Source organism: Bombus fervidus, chromosome 15 (assembly GCF_041682495.2).
Source record: "Bombus fervidus isolate BK054 chromosome 15, iyBomFerv1, whole genome shotgun sequence".
In the NCBI taxonomy this organism is placed as follows: Eukaryota; Metazoa; Arthropoda; class Insecta; order Hymenoptera; family Apidae; genus Bombus; species Bombus fervidus.
Window position 1 is genome coordinate 4,588,830 of NC_091531.1, and position 18,874 is coordinate 4,607,703.

Genomic DNA, 18,874 nt, shown 5'->3' on the forward strand with positions numbered 1-18,874 from the left:
CTTAGATAGATGGCATAGACAAAGGCCAAGAAACAATTGGCCAATGTTTACTGGCACTCGTAGTTTCCTCCAACATCGCGAAGTCATCTTCCAACGTCATTAACGAGTATCTATGGAAAGAAAGAATTCCACTCGAATTCTACGCTGAGATATTCTCGCTGCGTACAACATTTCCCATTCGCCAATTTTCCAAAAGTGACGAGTTTCCAACGCGCCACCTACAGCGTTTTCTATTGTACAAGGAATTTTCAACTACGCGCGCAGATATTAGGTTGTCCGAAAAGTTTCTTTCGTTGTATGAGGAAATAATAGACGCACAATGTTTTTCGTTTTGTACTAATTTATTGAATTATGCACGAACATAACAATAGAAATACAACGAAATGGATTCAATAAAATAATACAAAACAGAAATTATTGCTCGTCTTATGAAACGAAAGAAACTTTTCGGACAACCTAATACCTCGACACTTCGGAATCGTTTCGCAGGTATGGAGAAAGCGCTTCCAACGAAGCTCTTTAATCCGATTTTCGACTATGATCTCATTATCTCTGTAAATTCGGCCAGTCGCGGGGAGACGCGTTCGCGAGGAGGCGCGTCAACGGGACTCGTAAATTCCCGTTACGATTATATCAATCGACACCACGAGCGGGTCGATCCCCGTATTTCTTTTAGGATAATAGGGGTAGTTCAGTTGGAATAAAACTGTAGTCTACAGTTTTATTAATATATATATTTATTTCTATTTTGCACGGATACACACTCTCATACACAAGCGAAGTCGGTGAATTTGATTACTTAGACGGAACGTAGAGTTAATATGAATGCCCGATTGTCGTACGAACAGTTGACTTGACTGTCGCGAGGGCTTGAAGAGCCAAAGGAACCCGGGAGATGTGTGGCACAGACTGGCCTAGACTCGACTCACAGTTCGTTCTTTCGCCATCTCAGGAGTAGGAGACTTTCTACCGTCTTAGGTAGTGGATGATATTGTTTTTTGGGATGAAGTCCCCTTTTTCTTTGTATACACATCCGCTCTTTCCGTGTGGCAGATACCTGTTTTATTCGTGATTGTTACCAGCACGTAATAAATTCCAGGTAGTGGTGAATAGCCCGCTGTAAACGTAAAGTACTTTTTGGGACTCTACGTCCCGTAATTTTAGTGCAGACCGATCGACCCATCTATATACGTTAGACATTAAACTATCGTTAGAGTATATGGTGGGTCCTTGGGTCTGTAGAAGATCAGAATAACGGTATGAGGGCCGTTGACAGTCAGGTAATAAGGGCTGACTTGTTGGCCGCTTCATACGGCGTAACAATCTCAGACAGCAACGTACATCGGAACGATGATTCAGGTTTGATCGGTAGAAATGCAAGAAACAAGGATGTGCGGTTGATTTCTAAGGAAGGACAAACGCTGCTGGATTTCCGCGCAGGACTTTCTCCCGTGTCTAAACAAAGCAAGCAAAGACAGAGAGTTGCTTCAGGTTGGTCGACGGAAGGGAAAAGAAACGGGAGGACCTTGAACCCTCGGCGGAGGGGTGAGGCTCAATGGCGGTCAGACGTTCCGTGGAGTATCCTTAATGAGTTGCCACATAGGAAGAATGTACACACGAGGCTTGTTGCATGCCTCCGGTTAAACGCGAGGAAACGTCCCTATCAGATAGCCACGTTCGCGTTCGCGTTCGAACGTGCGTGCGCCTCCGCTTACTGCTTTCGGAAACGGCCGGTATTACGTATGGTAATTCTCTAATTGCTTCATTTCAATCGCAGCCGCTGCTTTCCCGCACGGAAAATAACCTGTGATCGGCTGCTTCTCCGAGGAAACTGCTCTCGAGCGATCCCGAAGTAGGTTGAAAGTCAATCTGGACGAAAGAATTGAGCTGGGACGATTGTATCTGGTCGCTCGGAAAGCTCGTTCTTTAAGGAACAATTCCGATTTTGAGGCAATTTGATAAAATTTGATGAAATTTGTAGGAGAAACGCGTCGTTTTTAGGCAAAGCATGGAACGTCTGTGTTATTTTAATGTATTTTTTGCATATTTTGCTGGGCATTGTAAGGTAAGCGGCCCAAGTTTCGTCCTTCGCGATGAATCTTCTTCGTCGAGTGATGCAGCCTGTAAGTGGAAATTTGAAATAGATACGTCGTCAAAAACAAAGAAATTCTTCGCTTGAAGAGTCTTGCGTAACAAGAACAATCGTAACAAGAACGAGCTAACGGTTACGCCAGCTGGAGTGTCGTTAGTGAACGAAGGAGGATTCGTTGCTGGAATTTTTCTTTAGTCATCGAATACACTACGATTAATTCTCAACGAGAATTGTACTAGTATAAGTATGTATATATTGTTATTTGTATATTTATACTATATTTATTATTAATTATATATATGTAACTAATTATAAGCAACTAACTATAAGTAACTGACTATAAGTAACTGACTATAAGCAACTAACTATTAGTAACTGACTATAAGCAGCTAACTATTAGTAACTGACTATAAGCAACTATGAGTAACTAACTATAAGCAACTATGAGTAACTGACTATAAGCAACTAACTATAAGTAATTGACTATAAGCAACTATGAGTAACTAACTATAAGCAAGTAACTATAAGCAACTGACTATAAACAACTAACTATAAGTAACTAACTATGAGTAACTAACTATAAGCAACTAACTATAAGTAACTGTAAGTAAATTCAAGTTCCTTACAGTTGGCTTTTACGCGAGCGAATATCCCATTATAACCGAATCTATCGTGCAATTCTAGAAGATAGTCAGTGGATTTTAGTCTGTGAACGTCTTCCATGCTGTCTAACAGTTGAGTGATCAGTACGTTCGGGTGATTATTTACGCGTGTATTATATTCATTGCTGTACGTTGATGCTTCTCCTTTTATCGTATCCTCATCTCCGGATCGCGAGGGATCGTTTCATCGATTTCACGTAGCCAAGGAGCGTTTGCGACTGTTCTTAACCAGTTAGTTGTTTTCGACGAGTATACTCGTCACGAAGAAATTACAATATCTTGTATCGCGACGAGGCCTATCGGTAATAAAATTAAAAAATGAAGCATTCGTTAGAATTTAACTTTATATTACAACAGCCACGCATACTCTGTGCTCGACGAGTATACTCGTCATGGCTTATTTTCTCACACTTTTCAACGAGCTCGCAACAACCAACTGGTCAATGTCCTCGATTGAAATCGTTGGAGGATTTCTGTGTTAAAATCGCTGGCTGTCTCGCACGGTTCAATCCCACAGGGCCAAATGGGTTTTTGTACAACTTTGTAGAGTAACGCTTCGCTTTCCAGGCTTTGTTCCTGGAACGCACGCATCCAAGCGAGCGAACGCGCACAGTCATTTGAATTTACAATAACTGCACACGACATCTACAAGAGCGCAATGCGATCGCGAAGCGACATGACTATACAGCGTTGATCAAACAGTATCTTTGATTAAATGGTTCCTCCTATCGACTCGATCCACTTGTCGCAACGCGAAGCCCTGCTAAACAAACGAGAAATCACGTACGCGTATGTCTGCCGTATATACAGGGTGCGGACGAATAACGCGGACGAAAAATAAGAAAATAATACGCAACAAGATTTTCTCATTTTCGGTTTAGTTTTCGGGAAAGTCGAGTTTGAAAATTTATCGAGTGTGCTTGATAAATATCGTGGCTAATCACCGAGTGGATATGAGTAGGCAATTAACAGGACATTATCGTAGAAGGGAAAGTAAGTAAAACATAGAAAATAAGATTTTTCCGTTTAAGGCTTTATTCTCAAGAAAATTGAGCTCGAACGTGTTCAGTTAAGAATCGATAAATTGTCAAATGTATTTTTTTCAGAAACGCAACGTCTTGACAAAACATCGTATTCCACGTTTAGTTCGCAATTAGTTTAAATTTTCAAACTCGACTCTCTCGTAAACTACGCCTTAAATCGACCAATTTTACTCCACATTTTCTTCTCATTTTAAACAATCACCTAGTGCCCACGTTATTCAGCACACCCTGTACATATAATCCGACGTGTTATCAATGTGAAACCCGGCCGAAACGTGGCAGAAGCCGCCGCCGTATAAAAAGGCACCGACGTCCGTAAACCGAAGCCTTGGGAAAAGCGTGCGAAAACACAGTCGCGAAGACTCAACATGGAAGACAAGGAAGTTGTCTTCGTCGTCTCAGACACAAACAGAGACGCTCTACTCGTCTCCGCCCTGTCTCGTAAGAACGAAAACTTCGTCGATTTTCCACGACTGAATCGCCAAATGGTTTTCCTTCGGTATACGAGCGTCGAGACGCGTTTGCACGATCGTAGAGGAAACATTAACCAAACGCGAAGCTGTTCCTGCGAAGGCTAAGTCGCAACGCAGTGCTAGTTGCTGAGGTACCTACGAAGAGCTCGGGCGGTAGCCAAAGGATTAGCTTTCACGAAGGCGGACAGGAAGGAGGAAATTCCGATGCGAGAGAGCGGAGGCTGCGTGATAGGGTGTCGGAAGGTACAAGAGGGATCGGAATTAACACGTAAAGAGCCGCGGCCGAAGGTGTCGCGAGGGGCGCGAAGAGGGCCGTTTCGCTCGGCTAAAGAGGCAATCGGCGCCTGGGCGGCCGCGCGGGGACACACAATGACCGGATTGCTTGAATTATGGATGGCCAGAGTCTTTGTCGGGGGCCGACTCGGTCGGCCAGCCGATCACACGCGACTGATAATTCGCAACGCAGCTTTCGAGGCCCCTTAAGCTCTCCCCCGTGCAACCCAGCCACCTCCTCAGGATCGTCTACAGTCTCTACGCTCTACACGTTCGACGTGTCCTGTCCACGTTTCTCTTGCGCCTCCGAGAACGCCGGGCGTGGGTGATGCGGGAATAATGATGGGGGGGAGGGCGGACCGTGAGAGATTTTAGACGACGATTGTCGTGTCCCCGCTCAACCTTCTCGGAAACGTCACTTGCCGAACACGTCCACGAGGGCTAACAGCCCGCTGATTCTACCTGATTTACGCCTTATTAACCCTTTCGGCTGACATCGGCTATTTCCGGCATCCAGCAATTCGTCCACGCTGGATAGCGTCGGTTCCATCCGGCGTTGCTGCGCTCCACGCTAGCCTCACGCTTCTTACAAATGGAATTGTAGCGGCATACGCGTCTTAGGACGTTTCGGTACGAAGATGCCTCACATAGTTGTTTCGCCGCAGAAGATTGACACTGTACGATGCACATAATGTGATAAACAAACTCTGGACAGAACAATTTCGCTGCTACTTGCAACCTAGTTCAAACCTCGACCAGAATAAATAGACGACCGAGTTCTCCACGAGTCATTAGTAGTGCGAATGAGTATCAGTATGGAGTCAGCAAATCAGAGCGAACTAGTATAACGACTACCATCAAGCGAACAACGCTTGCGATTAATTTTATATTCTACAGTTTTGCTCAGGTTATTAGATGTATGTGAACAAAGGAACGCGTGGATAAATTGTAAGGTAGAAAATATATTTTAATACAGAAATTTAAATACAAGAAGGAATATAATTTGAGCTGGTCCAGATCCGCACGCTAGCAGTGTTACCTTATGACTGAAAGCCCCGAAGTCATCGTCGCCTGTCTACTGTCTATGGTCTGCCTTTGACCCAGTCTTTTGTCTATACGCTGTCGATGGCTTCAGTGTTTGAGAAAACTCAAAGACCAGATTTTTTTTATTTTATTTAGTAGATTATTTACAATCAATTCTCATACAGAATTTTAAGTAAATTTCTTTGGCGTGGTACTGTAACTTGGATTATAAAAGTTTATAGTATGTTTGATTCTAGTTGAATCTAATGCTTCGATCTAAGGAGTATTGCCTTTTTAGTCTGCGGATCTGATCCGTCGTGTCAAGTAATTGGGTAACTAATGGGATTCGGTGGTTGTTAACTCATATTATATCTGTTTCTGAACTTGGATACTTCTTCTTTGACTGTGGGTATCTTAAGGTCGCGATGTATCGTTTCGTTGGTAACACAGCAAGGTGCATCTATCAAGGATCTTAGAGTTTTTGATTGGAATCGTTGGAGAATTTCTATGTTGGAGTTGCTCGCTGTTCCCCATAGTTGGATCCCATAGGTCCAAATAGGTTTTAATATGATTTTGTATAGCATCATTTTACTCTGCATGTTTAAGTTGCAGCGTCTGCCAATGAACCAGTAGAATTTTTTTAGTTTCGTTTTCAGTTCTTTGGATTTATCTACGATGTGCCGTTTCCATGTCATTCTTCTGTCTAGAATCATCCCCAGATATCTGACTGAATCTTTGTTTGGCATTGGAATATTATTTATGGTCGCCTGTGGGCAGAATTGTGTTCGCAGTGTGAAAGTTACATGACTGGATTTATTCTCATTTATCAAAGACCAGATGTAGAGTTTTCTTAGAAGTGATGACCACTTCAACAAGTTTAAAACATCTGTATAGTTAATTAAATTAACTGGTCTCATTATTGATTTAACCAACAACACGTTTCACCGCCTACTACAATTTAGAAACGTTTCGCAATTAGCCGTTTCAAAAATACCGCGATATTAAAATACCACCGTCGTATCCGCCTGCTCTGGCTACCTGTAACTGTTTTCCGCTCTCGAAACTGCAGGAAGATCAACAAATCCTCCGTCCTCGTTGCGCGGGATTCTTAGAGCACCGTGAGAAAAGTGGACCAGAGGACCGAAAGTCGAGTGACGCTAACTACGTACGTACAATAGCTTGATAATTGCCACAGCGATCAATCCCCCGCGCATTGTTCCGCGTTGCTGCGAACCTGGAGTAATTTATTCGGCGCAGATTCCAAGGTAACACCGAGAGCAACGTGCGTCGAGCCGGCAGCTCGTAAAGAAGCTCGGGAGGGGAAAAAACGGACGAAAGAAACGCGAGAAACGGAGCGATTTGCCAATCAGGGTAGACGAGGCGCGAAACGCCAGGCATACCGGCACGACAAATGCGGCCGGCAGAGACAAAAGGCGCCAGGTTTAAGTCGGTTCGATCCGCCTTCGCCTGCGGATCGTATATTTTCCGCTCGTTGCGCCGCGGCATTCGCGGAATGAAGGCGTCCGCCGGGTCCGCTGAAATCCGCCGTGGAAATAAAACACGCAGCCTCGGAGGCTTCTAACTGAAAAATAATCGAAAAAATAACCTTTGAATTTCGAAGGAAAATTGAGAAAATACAGGCCCGAGGGAAGAGAACGTGGGCTACCCGATGCAAGAAGAAACCGCAGACTAAACGCAGCTAATCTTCAACTTTCCATACCAAAGTCGTCTGAGAAACGGCGTATTCTCGTACGAAAGGCCAAATGATCGAAGATGTAAAAAGAAAGAAAGAAAATTCAGAGTTGAGCTGAAGAAAGTCGTGTTTGTTAGGCTAAATTATCACGTTCCTCGACGTTTAACAAGGGAAAAGGTAGGCGCGACGCGTACGTTCCAACGTTGCTGCATCGATATCGGCGCAATTTTATCTGCAGCTTGTGAGACAAAAGAGTTTGCCCTGTACGCTGCGCCGCTGACGTACAACGTCCGTAGATTTAGCCGAGCGTCGCGTCGCGCCGGGCTGATTGCTGCATACAAGACAGGTTGAACGGCGAGATTTAATCGAGCAGAAACGCGAACCACAGCCACCAAGTAATTATAACCGAAAACAGGGTACGCGGGTGGCGATTAAGCTTCGATAACGAGGAACAAACTATTAGCAACCGCTGATAGCAATTTGCCAAGAGTTGGGGGAGGGCGCGCAACGTTGGCGCGTTCGCCACGGAATGCGCTCCTTTCCACTCATTAACTGGTAGTAATAAGGGCGTATCGGCGTATTCCACTGCCTTAAATAAATTACCAGACTGAAACCACGGCGCACCTGAAATCTGACAAAGCGTAAAATTCCGCGGCGCGTGGACCATGGCCGGTATCGCGTATCTTGATTTTCCACCCTGCGTTTACGATTTTCTCTATGATACTGACCGTGGCCGCGATTTAATAGGAGGGTCCGAGTAACACAATACCCTGCCGGGGGCTGACTTCCATCGTAGCTAAAGCTGGCTAGTATTCGCGCTATAATTTTTCCTCGCCGTCCACTTTGCTACCGATTTCCAGCGAAACTCAACAGCTTCGCTATCTTCGCATCTATCTCGCAGTACTTTCCAATAGAAGTCGTAATTTTAATTTCGTTTATTATACGAGTTACATAACGACGACGTATCTTTTGTGCGCCGAATAGTTGCAGAAATTGCATGAGATTGTCGTACGGACGAGAAACCTGAGAAAACGAAAGAATGGGGTGGAGGAATATGTACAGGGTGTCCTAGTATTGAAGGTACTGCAGGGTGTGATTGTACGCGAGAAAATTAGTCGAATGTGTGGATTAAATTCTTTTCATTCGAGGCTTTGGATTTTTTCTGAGTATGCTTGGCTATGTTCTGGTTAGACGTTTCACGATACAAAACATATATATTTTTTTTTTTTTTTGTATTATTTAATTTGTACTTTACAATTTGTCCAGCTGGATTGCGGTCAATTTTTCTAGCTTAATTGTTAAATAAAATGTGGATGGCTACTCCTAATGGGATACCATCTTCGTGTCGTTCTTAGGATTTATTTTATTAATGCAAAAATTGTCAAATATGCTGGCCACCGTACTGCATACATGGATGTGCTCTCCGAATTAAATTTCCGTGCACGTTTTCCAACGTATTTCCCGTTTTTAGTTCTTCGAGCGTCAAAACGATCCTCGCGTTTAACTGTGGAAGACCTGCCTTGTCTTCGGAATGAACTTTTCATTTAATATGTACATTTCTACATAAATAAATAAATAAAGTAAATAATGGTATACATCGAGGTTTGTGTCTAGATTGTACTATATACTGCTATTATACAAATTGTAAGAACCTGTATGACAAACAAGTGACACCCAAAGGGGAAGAAAAAAGTAAAAGACGAAGTTCAAAGTTTATGTTGGAACGGATTTCTTTCTTTATACGCGTGTCGGTGATTACTAAAGTGATCTGAGTCGCGTATCTTTCGTTTCGAGATGTTGGCTCTTTTCCACGAGTATACTCGTCACGAAGAAATGGCGATATTTTGCGTCACGACAAGTCCTGTCTGTGATAAAGTTAAAAAATAAAACAGTCGTTTCACAAGTCGTAACACAAAATATCGCCATTTTTTGACGAGTATACTCGTTTCGAGATGATTAACCGTCAGCTGTTTTCCACGAGTATACTCGTCACGAAGAAATGGCGATATTTTGCGTCACGGAGAGCCCTGTCTGTAATAAAGTTCAAAAGTAAAACAGTCATTTCACAAGCCGTAACACAAAATATCGCCATTTTTTGACGAGTATACTCGTTTCGAAATGATTAACCGTCAGCTGTTTTCCACGAGTATACTCGTCACGAAGAAATGGCGATATTTTGCGTCACGACAAGTCCTGTCTGTGATAAAGTTAAAAAATAAAACAGTCGTTTCACAAGTTGTAACACAAAATATCGCCATTTTTTGACGAGTATACTCGTTTCGAAATGATTAACCGTCAGCTGTTTTCCACGAGTATACTCGTCACGAAGAAATGGCGATATTTTGCGTCACGAAGAGCCCTGTCTGTAATAAAGTTCAAAACTAAAACAGTCGTTTCACAAGTCGTAACACAAAATATCGCCATTTTTTGACGAGTATACTCGTTTCGAAATGATTAACCGTCAGCTGTTTTCCACGAGTATACTCGTCACGAAGAAATGGCGATATTTTGCGTTACCATAAACCCTGTCTGTGATAAAGTTAAAAAATAAAACAGTCGTTTCATAGGATAACACAAAATATCGCCATTTTTTGACGAGTATACTCGTTTCGAAATGATTAACCGTCAGCTGTTTTCCACGAGTATACTCGTCACGAAGAGATGACGATATTTTGCATTGCGACGAGTCCTGTCTGTAATAAAGTTCAAAGTAAAACAGTCGTTTCACAAGTCGTAACACAAAATATCGCCATTTTTTGACGAGTATACTCGTTTCGAAATGATTAACCGTCAGCTGTTTTCCACGAGTATACTCGTCACGAAGAGATGGCGATATTTTGCATTGCGACGAGTCCTGTCTGTAATAAAGTTCAAAGTAAAACAGTCGTTTCACAAGTCGTAACACAAAATATCGCCATTTCTTGACGAGTATACTCGTGGAAAACACTTAACTAGCTAATCATCGAGTACCATTGAGTTTCTAAAACTGTCTTCTTCGAAAAGAAAGCTAAAAACGAACATATAATATTTGTGCAGCGATCTCTATCGATATCGTTCCCTTCAACTGCCCGTCACAGGTAAACAGATTGACAATGAAAGAGAAACGAACGCGGTCGTTGGATGGATTTCCGTTCCGTTGGACGATCCCTGCGCCGTCTCAATTAGTTCTGTATTCAAATAAAGCTCGGTGGGAAACGGGAACGATTTCAAGCGATTCCGACACGCACGATCGGCCATCGATAAACACGAAGACTCGAAAATTCATGGCACACCAGCCACACGCCGGTGACATAGTTAATTTAAGGATTAACGTATGCGAGGTGGTGAAAATTCCGCGTGAATTCGAATCAAGGATTCTTGGAGAATCGCAAACGAACCGATCGTGGACAGATTTCGTCGCGTGTACATCTTCTCCGATCTTTCGCTGTACCATCTTCCCACATATTTTCTACTTTTACGACGTTGAATTACGTGTAGCCATTTTTCTGTATATCCCAGTGAACGGAAGAAAGTCGAGGAAATAAATTATTGCACAAAATCGTATATTGTAAATTAATTAATTTTTAATTTTGTATATCGTATGAGAAAATTGTGCTAACGATCTACTATGTTTCTATAGTTCTATAGCGTATTATACTATAATCGTAATCGCTGCAATTCAATTACAACTTGCAATTACAATTCGAGTAATTTTAATAGGAACCAAGTCGAGATCAATCGAAATGAAACTGCTTTTTAAAACACTTTACAAATAGCCAATTTTCCATTTTTTGTCCCTTTATAATTTCCAGAATAATCCTGTTCAGACTTCCTCTGGGTATTTTTCGACAGAATCGTTTCCCTTCCTCGGTAGAAAATTTCGGAAAAATAAGAGACAATAGTCAGTTATCCATACGGGTGATTTTTCCCTTCCATTTCACGTCCAACATTTCTCGCGAATATTTCGCACGTTTTCCCGGTTTGTAAGAGAAGCGAAATTCGAATACGAGGAACTCGATTATTGAATATTAAAAGATATTGCTAGAAGACTGCGTAGAAAACACCGCAACGATCTTCTTCCAATGAGAAATGCATCTACGTGACGCGTAGACGTATAACGACGCCGCAGTTAAATCAATTTACCGAACGTCGTAGCTGGACAAATTGCAAAGTTTCTCGAAGCTAAAGAGAAACAGAAAACACTGAAATCGCCTTCTTATCGCTGCGAGCTGGTCGACGCGTGTTCCCTCATCCCGCGGATGATAAATTTCATACAAACTTCCTCGTATTCGTATCTGTTCAGGTTTTATATATCTCGAAATAGAAAGAGCAAATGCGTGCATGAATGAATCATAGAAACTTTTTATTCAGAAATGTTAGAAATTAAGATTTCCCATAGTTTCTATTCGACGTGATAATGTACTGATAGATGGATTTATTACAGTGGGTTAAACGGAAAACGATGATTATTTAACGCCAACTTAATGCAGTAGTGTGATATCACTGTTACGTTTTATTTAATTGCCGCGTTCGGTAGCGTTAAGTGACGTTTAATGCAACTGGCAATAAGTTGCACTTTCGGTAACTTGCTAACCTGCTATGTGCGGGAATACTGACACGGGAGAGGATTAAAGTTGTTCGAAAGTAAATTAACAATATGTAATGATTTATTCAAATCTTACTCGATTTCCATATTGACAATTGACTGACAGATATAAAATTCTTCGGTTGACAAAATGGTAATTCTTCGGTTGATAAAATGGTAATTCTTCGGTTGACAAAATGGTAACTAACTCTTCGATAGACACTGGTAATTCTTCGATTGACAAAATGGTAACTAACTTTTGGATAGACAAAATGATAACTAACTCTTGGATGGAAAAAATGGTAACTAACTCTTCGATAAACAAAATGATAACTAACTCTTCGATAAACAATGGTAATTCTTCGGTTGACAAAATGGTAACTAACTCTTCGATAGACAAAATGGTAACTAACTCTTCGATAAACAAAATGATAACTAACTCTTCCATAAACAATGGTAATTCTTCGGTTGACAAAATGGTAACTAACTCTTCGATAGACAAAATGGTAACTAACTCTTCGATAAACAAAATGATAACTAACTCTTCCATAAACAATGGTAATTCTTCGGTTGACAAAATGGTAACTAACTCTTCGATAGACAAAATGGTAACTAACTCTTCGATAGACAATAGTAATTCTTCGGTTGACAAAATGATGATTCTTCGGTTGACAAAATGGTAACTAACTTTTGGGTAGACAAAAAGATAACTAACTCTTCGATAAACAATGGTAATTCTTCGGTTGACAAAATGATAACTAACTCTTGTATAAACAAAATGATAACTAACTCTTCGATAGACAATGGTAATTCTTCGGTTAATAAAATGGTAACTAACTCTTGGATAGACAATGGTAATTCTTCGGTTGACAAAATGTTAACTAACTCTTGTATAAACAAAATGATAACTAACTCTTCGATAGACAATGGTAATTCTTCGGTTGACGAACGGTAATTAATTATTGACTTCTCTGAGTCTCTACATTTATTTATATCTGTCAGAGATAAAAAAACATCGGGGACTTTCTGTTGAAAATGTTTGGGAAGATCCCCAACGTTTGTTCAAACTACCGACTTTGTCTACAGTTATAAACTGTCTTAATATCGTTATAAAAATATAGTTGGATAAATTTATCGCAAGATATAGCTTTTAGCTGCTTTAACTGCTTCTCGCTTCAAATACTGCAAACTCGGTTTCAAATAAACGTTTTAAATTGCCTTGATTTGAAAGAAATTACCAATTTTACTCTCGCGCTACGGATCGTGGGAGACGTGACAATCACAACTCTTGACTCTCCGGTGGCTAACTGCGGTGCCAAAATATACTGATGGCCGTTAGACCTATTCGAGTTTTCCGACCCTTTCGACTTGTCTGCATTTCCGCATTGTCTGTATATCGGCGATCTTGCGGTATTGTATTGGGTTGGCAACTAAGTGATTTTGTCATTGCCACCTAATGACAAAATCCGCAATCACATAGTTGTCAACGCAATAACAGAGCCCGAAGAAGCCGCTGTAAAGAGAATCGTTGTACCAAAAACTAAACACCAGAGAAGATGTAGAGTTCTCCTAGAAGAGAGACCCACTTCGACAGTATCGTTTCGAACCGTTCTCTGCCTATGTTCAATTTCCACCACCAACGACGCTTGTATTCGGCAGCGCGCTGAGTCGACCACGCGGGAACTGATACTCGTAAAAGTTGTAAAAAGGTCGTAGCAAAGCTGCGAGGCCACGTGGCAGGAAATTATATGCCGCGTGTCTCTCCTAAGCCGAAATTAACGCTGACGCGACACTTTGCTTGGCCGTGAGCGTGGCTTATCGATGGCCGCGCGCAATATCGACAATTTGAGGAAACGATGAAAGCCTCTCGACGAGGTTACCGATAACGCGGTACCTGGACTCGGCACTGTCGGCAGGTCTGGACGAAAACAGAGGAGGAAGTGGATGATCGCGGCGGGTTCCCGCGGGGCAGCTCGAAAAAGTCCCTCATTGTCTCCCCGTGCGTCCGTTTCCTCGCGTGCTTCTTTCCTGCTCGCGTCGAAGCAACGACCGGGAACGGAGGCAGCGGCTCGGCTTCAACCGAACTTAGCATCTGCTCTCTGGGCCTCGTAATATGCGTGCTCGATATCGCCGCGCAGGATCTTAGATGCGTGTCCGCGATATCACGCACTCGTGCACGCGTCTACTCTCTCTTTCCCTCTCGTTTTACTCCCGTTGCACGCGTCCGTCCGTCTCCGTCGGCCGGCCAACGGAATTGTCTGGTCTCGCTACCGCGGCAATTCGCTCGCTCGCAAAAAGAGAAAAGCAAAAGGGGACGGATGAGGAAGGACGAGCAACGTGTACGGGAACCGCGCGGATAATTTTCGGCCACTGATTACGTTAGAAACGTCGCGTCGATTCGTTTGTACCCAGCCGCGAGACGGCGCGTTCTCGTTCGACGACGCGGCTCGTTCGACTTACGAGGATCGAGAACGCGATCCTGCGACCGCGGATCCGCTCCGGTATTCCTCACCGTATTTCCTCGTAAATAGAATCGAGAAACGGACGGGAAATCGGCGCGGTCGCAGTCGTTGCATCGATAAATCACGTGGGAAGGGTAGGACGGATATATGGCGGGTTCGTGTGCGTTAATTAGTAACGGTCTTAGCCGAAGGGCCCGCTGGCCGCTCGGTACCGCAGGTTCCCCAACCCCGTCGGCCTACTTCCGCCGCGAATACATTACCGTGGTGGCTGTTTTTTGTCGCGACGTTTCATTAAGGAACACGCGGCTTCCTCCTGCTTTCCACCTCGCCCTTCCCACGTGTCCACTGCGGGCCAACCGACCAGTCGCCTGCTATAATTCGTCGGCTAAATTTAACGAAATTAAAAAGGAAAGCACAGGCAGCGAGAGTCGTACGGAGGAGCACTGGGCGATGCGAGCAAGATGCAAGGATTTATTTTCTCAGCCATCACAGCCCGCACAGTTCTCTCGTCTAAGAATACGTTTCACCGTGGTATGCGGTAGAAGCGGAGCGGAGCAGAACGGAGCGGAGCAATCCACCCCGCGAGATAGGAGTGGACGGTCCAGCGTGTTCCCCTGTTATTAGGGACAATTTCCAATTGGCCGCGGGCTGCCATCGCGGTCCGAGCGAGAAGCACCGCGCAACTTCCATATATACGTGCTCTTACGAAAACACGAGCTCTCTCGCGGGGAGCCACATAATGTTATGTGCCACCCGGGGGTAAGTGCGTGGAGGAAGTCTCTGCGCTCGGGTACACGGTGTTCCGCGACGAGGAGAAAAAACCTTCGTCTCTAGCTACGTACAGGTCGATTTGTTCGCTGTCCGGGTCGTTGGAAAATATTCGCGCGAAGCGCTACAAGCGTGGAAATAATGGAAAAGCGAAACTAGCGAAGACGCGAAGGCGAGAGATTCGCGAGAATTGGAAAGTTCGCTGGGGAAATACTTTCTGGACGCCGGGTAGGTGGAGGGCTGAGAGCGGTGCCCTCTCTCCAGGTGCATCGCGAGCATATTGTATGATAAGCAGCGATGCATTTTTGCCACGAGACCCCGCCTGGGGGCGATCCAGGCACTTGCAAGTTCCAGCCAGACGCCGTGAGAGGGTGGAAAGGATAAGCGTGCGGGGAAAAAAGGAAGAGAACTGCGGCGATCACGGGGCCAGGGTGTGCGTTGTGTGTGCACACATTCCCCGGCCCCGTGAGAAGGCAGATTGGGACGTATAATCATCGTGATTATCTTGTATTAGGTATTGACTACGGATTTGCATAATGTTGCCCTACCTAGGGCAGCCTCCTGCCCCTCGCGGAAACCCATCGACTACCCCCGTGGCTTCCTTCGCCAATTTTTGCTCGAGATTCGCATCTAGCGTAGACGCGAGCGACGCGCAACGCGGTGAAACTCGTGCGCGTCGGGCGTCTCGCGATTATCGTGTCGAAGTTCGGCCGAGGATCGAAATGCACGCTGTTGCACGCGGCCGATATTAAATCGTAGCGAAAGGCGATACAGCTCAGAGGGCCAGTCTCACGACCGTGGCGTTAAATTTGAATACGCCGATCGCGATCGGTCTTTTAGGAGCGCTAACCATAGGCTTCCAAGGTGGATCGAGTTTCGTGGGGAAGGAGGGAGGCTGGAACGCGCGTCCCACGTAGCCCGCCACTCATCCTCCGGTCTTTTCTCAAACTTTCTATCTCTTTAAACTTCTGTCCTGATCCACCACCGCGCTATCTTCGCTAATGCTGTTGCTAATTTTTACTAATTTCTCGTCACGTCAAAGATGGACACGCGTGTTCGAAGAAAAGAGCAGCGCTTTCCTCGTCGTCGAGCTCGTTTCATCGTCGCGATCGACGCTGTCCTCTCTGATTTCAGGCGCGAGCGAACAGAGCGGAAAGTTCGTCTGGTCGAAAGGAATCGAACTTTGGGAACGAGCGAAGAGAAGCAGAGGAGTGGAGGTGTCTAGGAGGGCGTTCCGGAAGGAGGAACCAGGTGAGACGGTTTTCTGCGACGACCGAGGCATAACCGGCCAGCTCGAGATAACGATCCCCTCGATCTGGATCACAAAACGCATCCAGGGTCGTAAACGCACGCACGCACGTACCGCAAGATGCGGCGCGGAACGCGGCCAACGATCGAGAGAAAAAGAGAGAGAGAGACAGAGAGAGAGAAGGTAAAATGGAACGAGACGGAAGCGAAGATTCTAATCTAACCCCGAACGAGCTCGGCATATGGGACCTCCGTTCGTGGGACCATCGAGTCATTTGGCCGGACGACTAATTAGCGAGCTTGCGCGACCGTGAACCGAATTTTCGTCATCGGTGACAGAGGGTGTGGGAGCGAAGTACGCGCTGCAACATCGCCGCTTATCTACGATCGCTCGTCTAACGTTCCTTCGCGCTAAATATTAAAATACGCGCCCTCCTTCGCGCATCCCTTTCGACATTCCGCTTGGACTCGTTGTTGCGACGATTCGTGAGCCGCTTCTTCCGGGCCCGCGGAACGTGTTCCCTCGTTTCCACCCCCGGGGCGCGAAAAAGAGGAAGCACCGGACTGTCTGGCGAGCGAAGAAAGTCACGTAGGCGTAGTTTCGCGTGGAACCGGTGCAGGGAACGGTAGGCGTAGTCGAGGCTGTTGCAACGACGCATACCGATGGGAGTAGGAACAAGAGGAAGAAGAAACTAGAAGCGAGAGAGCTCGGGGGCGGAGGGGGAGGCGGAGGAGGATCCGCGGGAGGAATTATCGGGGTCTCTGCTTTGCCTACGGGCCCAGCAGACCCTCGTGGAGTAGCTAATGCAAGCGACCATTACTCGGATGGTGAACCAATGGAGAGGATCCCCACGCCCCCTTCGAACTTACTCCGCACAGACGGCATGCAAATACGCGCGTGCAGGACACCGCAGGATATACGTGTGTATACATATATATATATGTGTGTGTGTGTGTTTCTCTTTTTTCTTTTCCAACCTTTTCTTCTTCCTCTTCTTCGTTATTTCTGCGACTTCTCGATTTCTACCGCCGATTCTTTCTCCGGACACTTTTTAAGTCCGAGAACCACTTTTTCCAGGTTAATTGAACCAGGTTCGTGATGGATGTATCGTTTCACGCTCCGAGAGTATCGATTATGATAATTGCCCGGCTGTCGAAGGCCGTCCATCCGTTCGTCACTGTCGCACGAGCAACAGGACATACCAACGGTCGTGTTGTTTGCGCGGTATCGCGAGCAAGGACTCGACCGCTCTTTCTGCCAGGGCGAAGATCGAGGCCTGCTCGTGAAAGGATCAAGAGCGAAATAGGGGGCACGGACGCGGCACAAGGGGTTCGATTTAAAAAAGTGAGACCTGACGCTGGTAAACAATGGGCAATGATAAATACGACGCATTCCCACAGGCTATTATAATCTTATTGTTGGACTTGTTTCTCGTGTGCAGGTGGCGAGGCCACGAAAACGGGCGGCGAGGGGGCCGAGGGCGGCAGGGTACCAGTTAGAGAGATATAAACGAGTACGGAGAACCGAGAGCTCTTCCACTCTCCTTTCTGCCTTCTCCTTCGACTGTCCTCTTCTCTTTCTCCTTCTCTCTCTCTCGCTCTCTCTCTCTTTCTCTCTCTTCACCGCTCTCCGGTGAAGCACCCGGTCGACGAGGGGGCACAGATGCCACCGCAGAGATACTGATTATAAACTCCATTCCATTTGTAACGAGGTCCATCTATTTTGGCGCCCAACGATCCTTGCCTGGCCTCTAGGTAGCGCCAGATTTTAATACGATATCCTCCGCATTATCATTCGTTTCGGGGGCCACCTCCCCCTACCCCTTTTCCTGCCCCCGGAACTCGCGTCTTCGAGGAACCCACGATCCTCCTCTGTCTCTGTCTCTGTCTCATTCCGGCTGGAAGGGAGCGCAGGTCTCGCGGAGGAAAAGTCAAAACCCTCGGGGGTGAAAGTGCAACGAGAAAGACGCTCGGTTGTACCGTTGTCCTTTCTGTTTCTTGGAAACGAGGATGTTTGTGACCAGGCTGGCGCACAAATCACGGGGCGACTACCCGAAATGGACAGGGGTCGTGGACAGAGAGAGGCTAGTTTTTTCCGTACACGGGGGAGGAATGCCATCCTGACATTGTTTTAAGGAATTCCTAACGGGAGATGCGCGCAGGTAGACGACTTTTACGAGCACGTTCGATCGTTAGAGGGCCCGGTCAGGGGGTCCTGCTCGACGTTCGATTAAATTTCCTCGGCCGTCCGTCTCACGACGCGTCAGTTTTCGCCCGGCGACTACGCACCGACTCCAGGAAAGAACCAGTTTCGGTGTTACCCGACCCGTCCGACGCCGAGGGAAATTCCTGATGGAAAGCGAAACAAAGGGCCTAAATCTCGGCTGACGTTTTTCGAGGGAACACGCACCGCGAAACGCGCCAGGTAGAAGAACCTTGGACGCGATCCTGCCAGGTAATTTTTCCCTCGTATGAAACGTTCGATGAAGATTTCCAAGATTACAATGGCGGAGAATATTAATCTTCGCTCGACACGTTTCCCCCGGCTACCGAAATTCCCTCTGCCTTCGACG

General features: G+C 45.4%; 1 long non-coding RNA gene across 1 annotated transcript in view; it reads right to left on the minus strand.

Annotated features, from left to right (window-relative positions):
- Positions 1-264: 264 nt before the first annotated feature.
- LOC139995069 (uncharacterized) overlaps positions 265-18,874 on the minus strand; it is a 99,625-nt gene continuing 81,015 nt past the window's right edge. Inside the window, exon 3 of the long non-coding RNA XR_011801846.1 lies at positions 265-336. This is a non-coding gene — a long non-coding RNA (uncharacterized lncRNA). The remainder of the gene's footprint in view (positions 337-18,874) is intronic.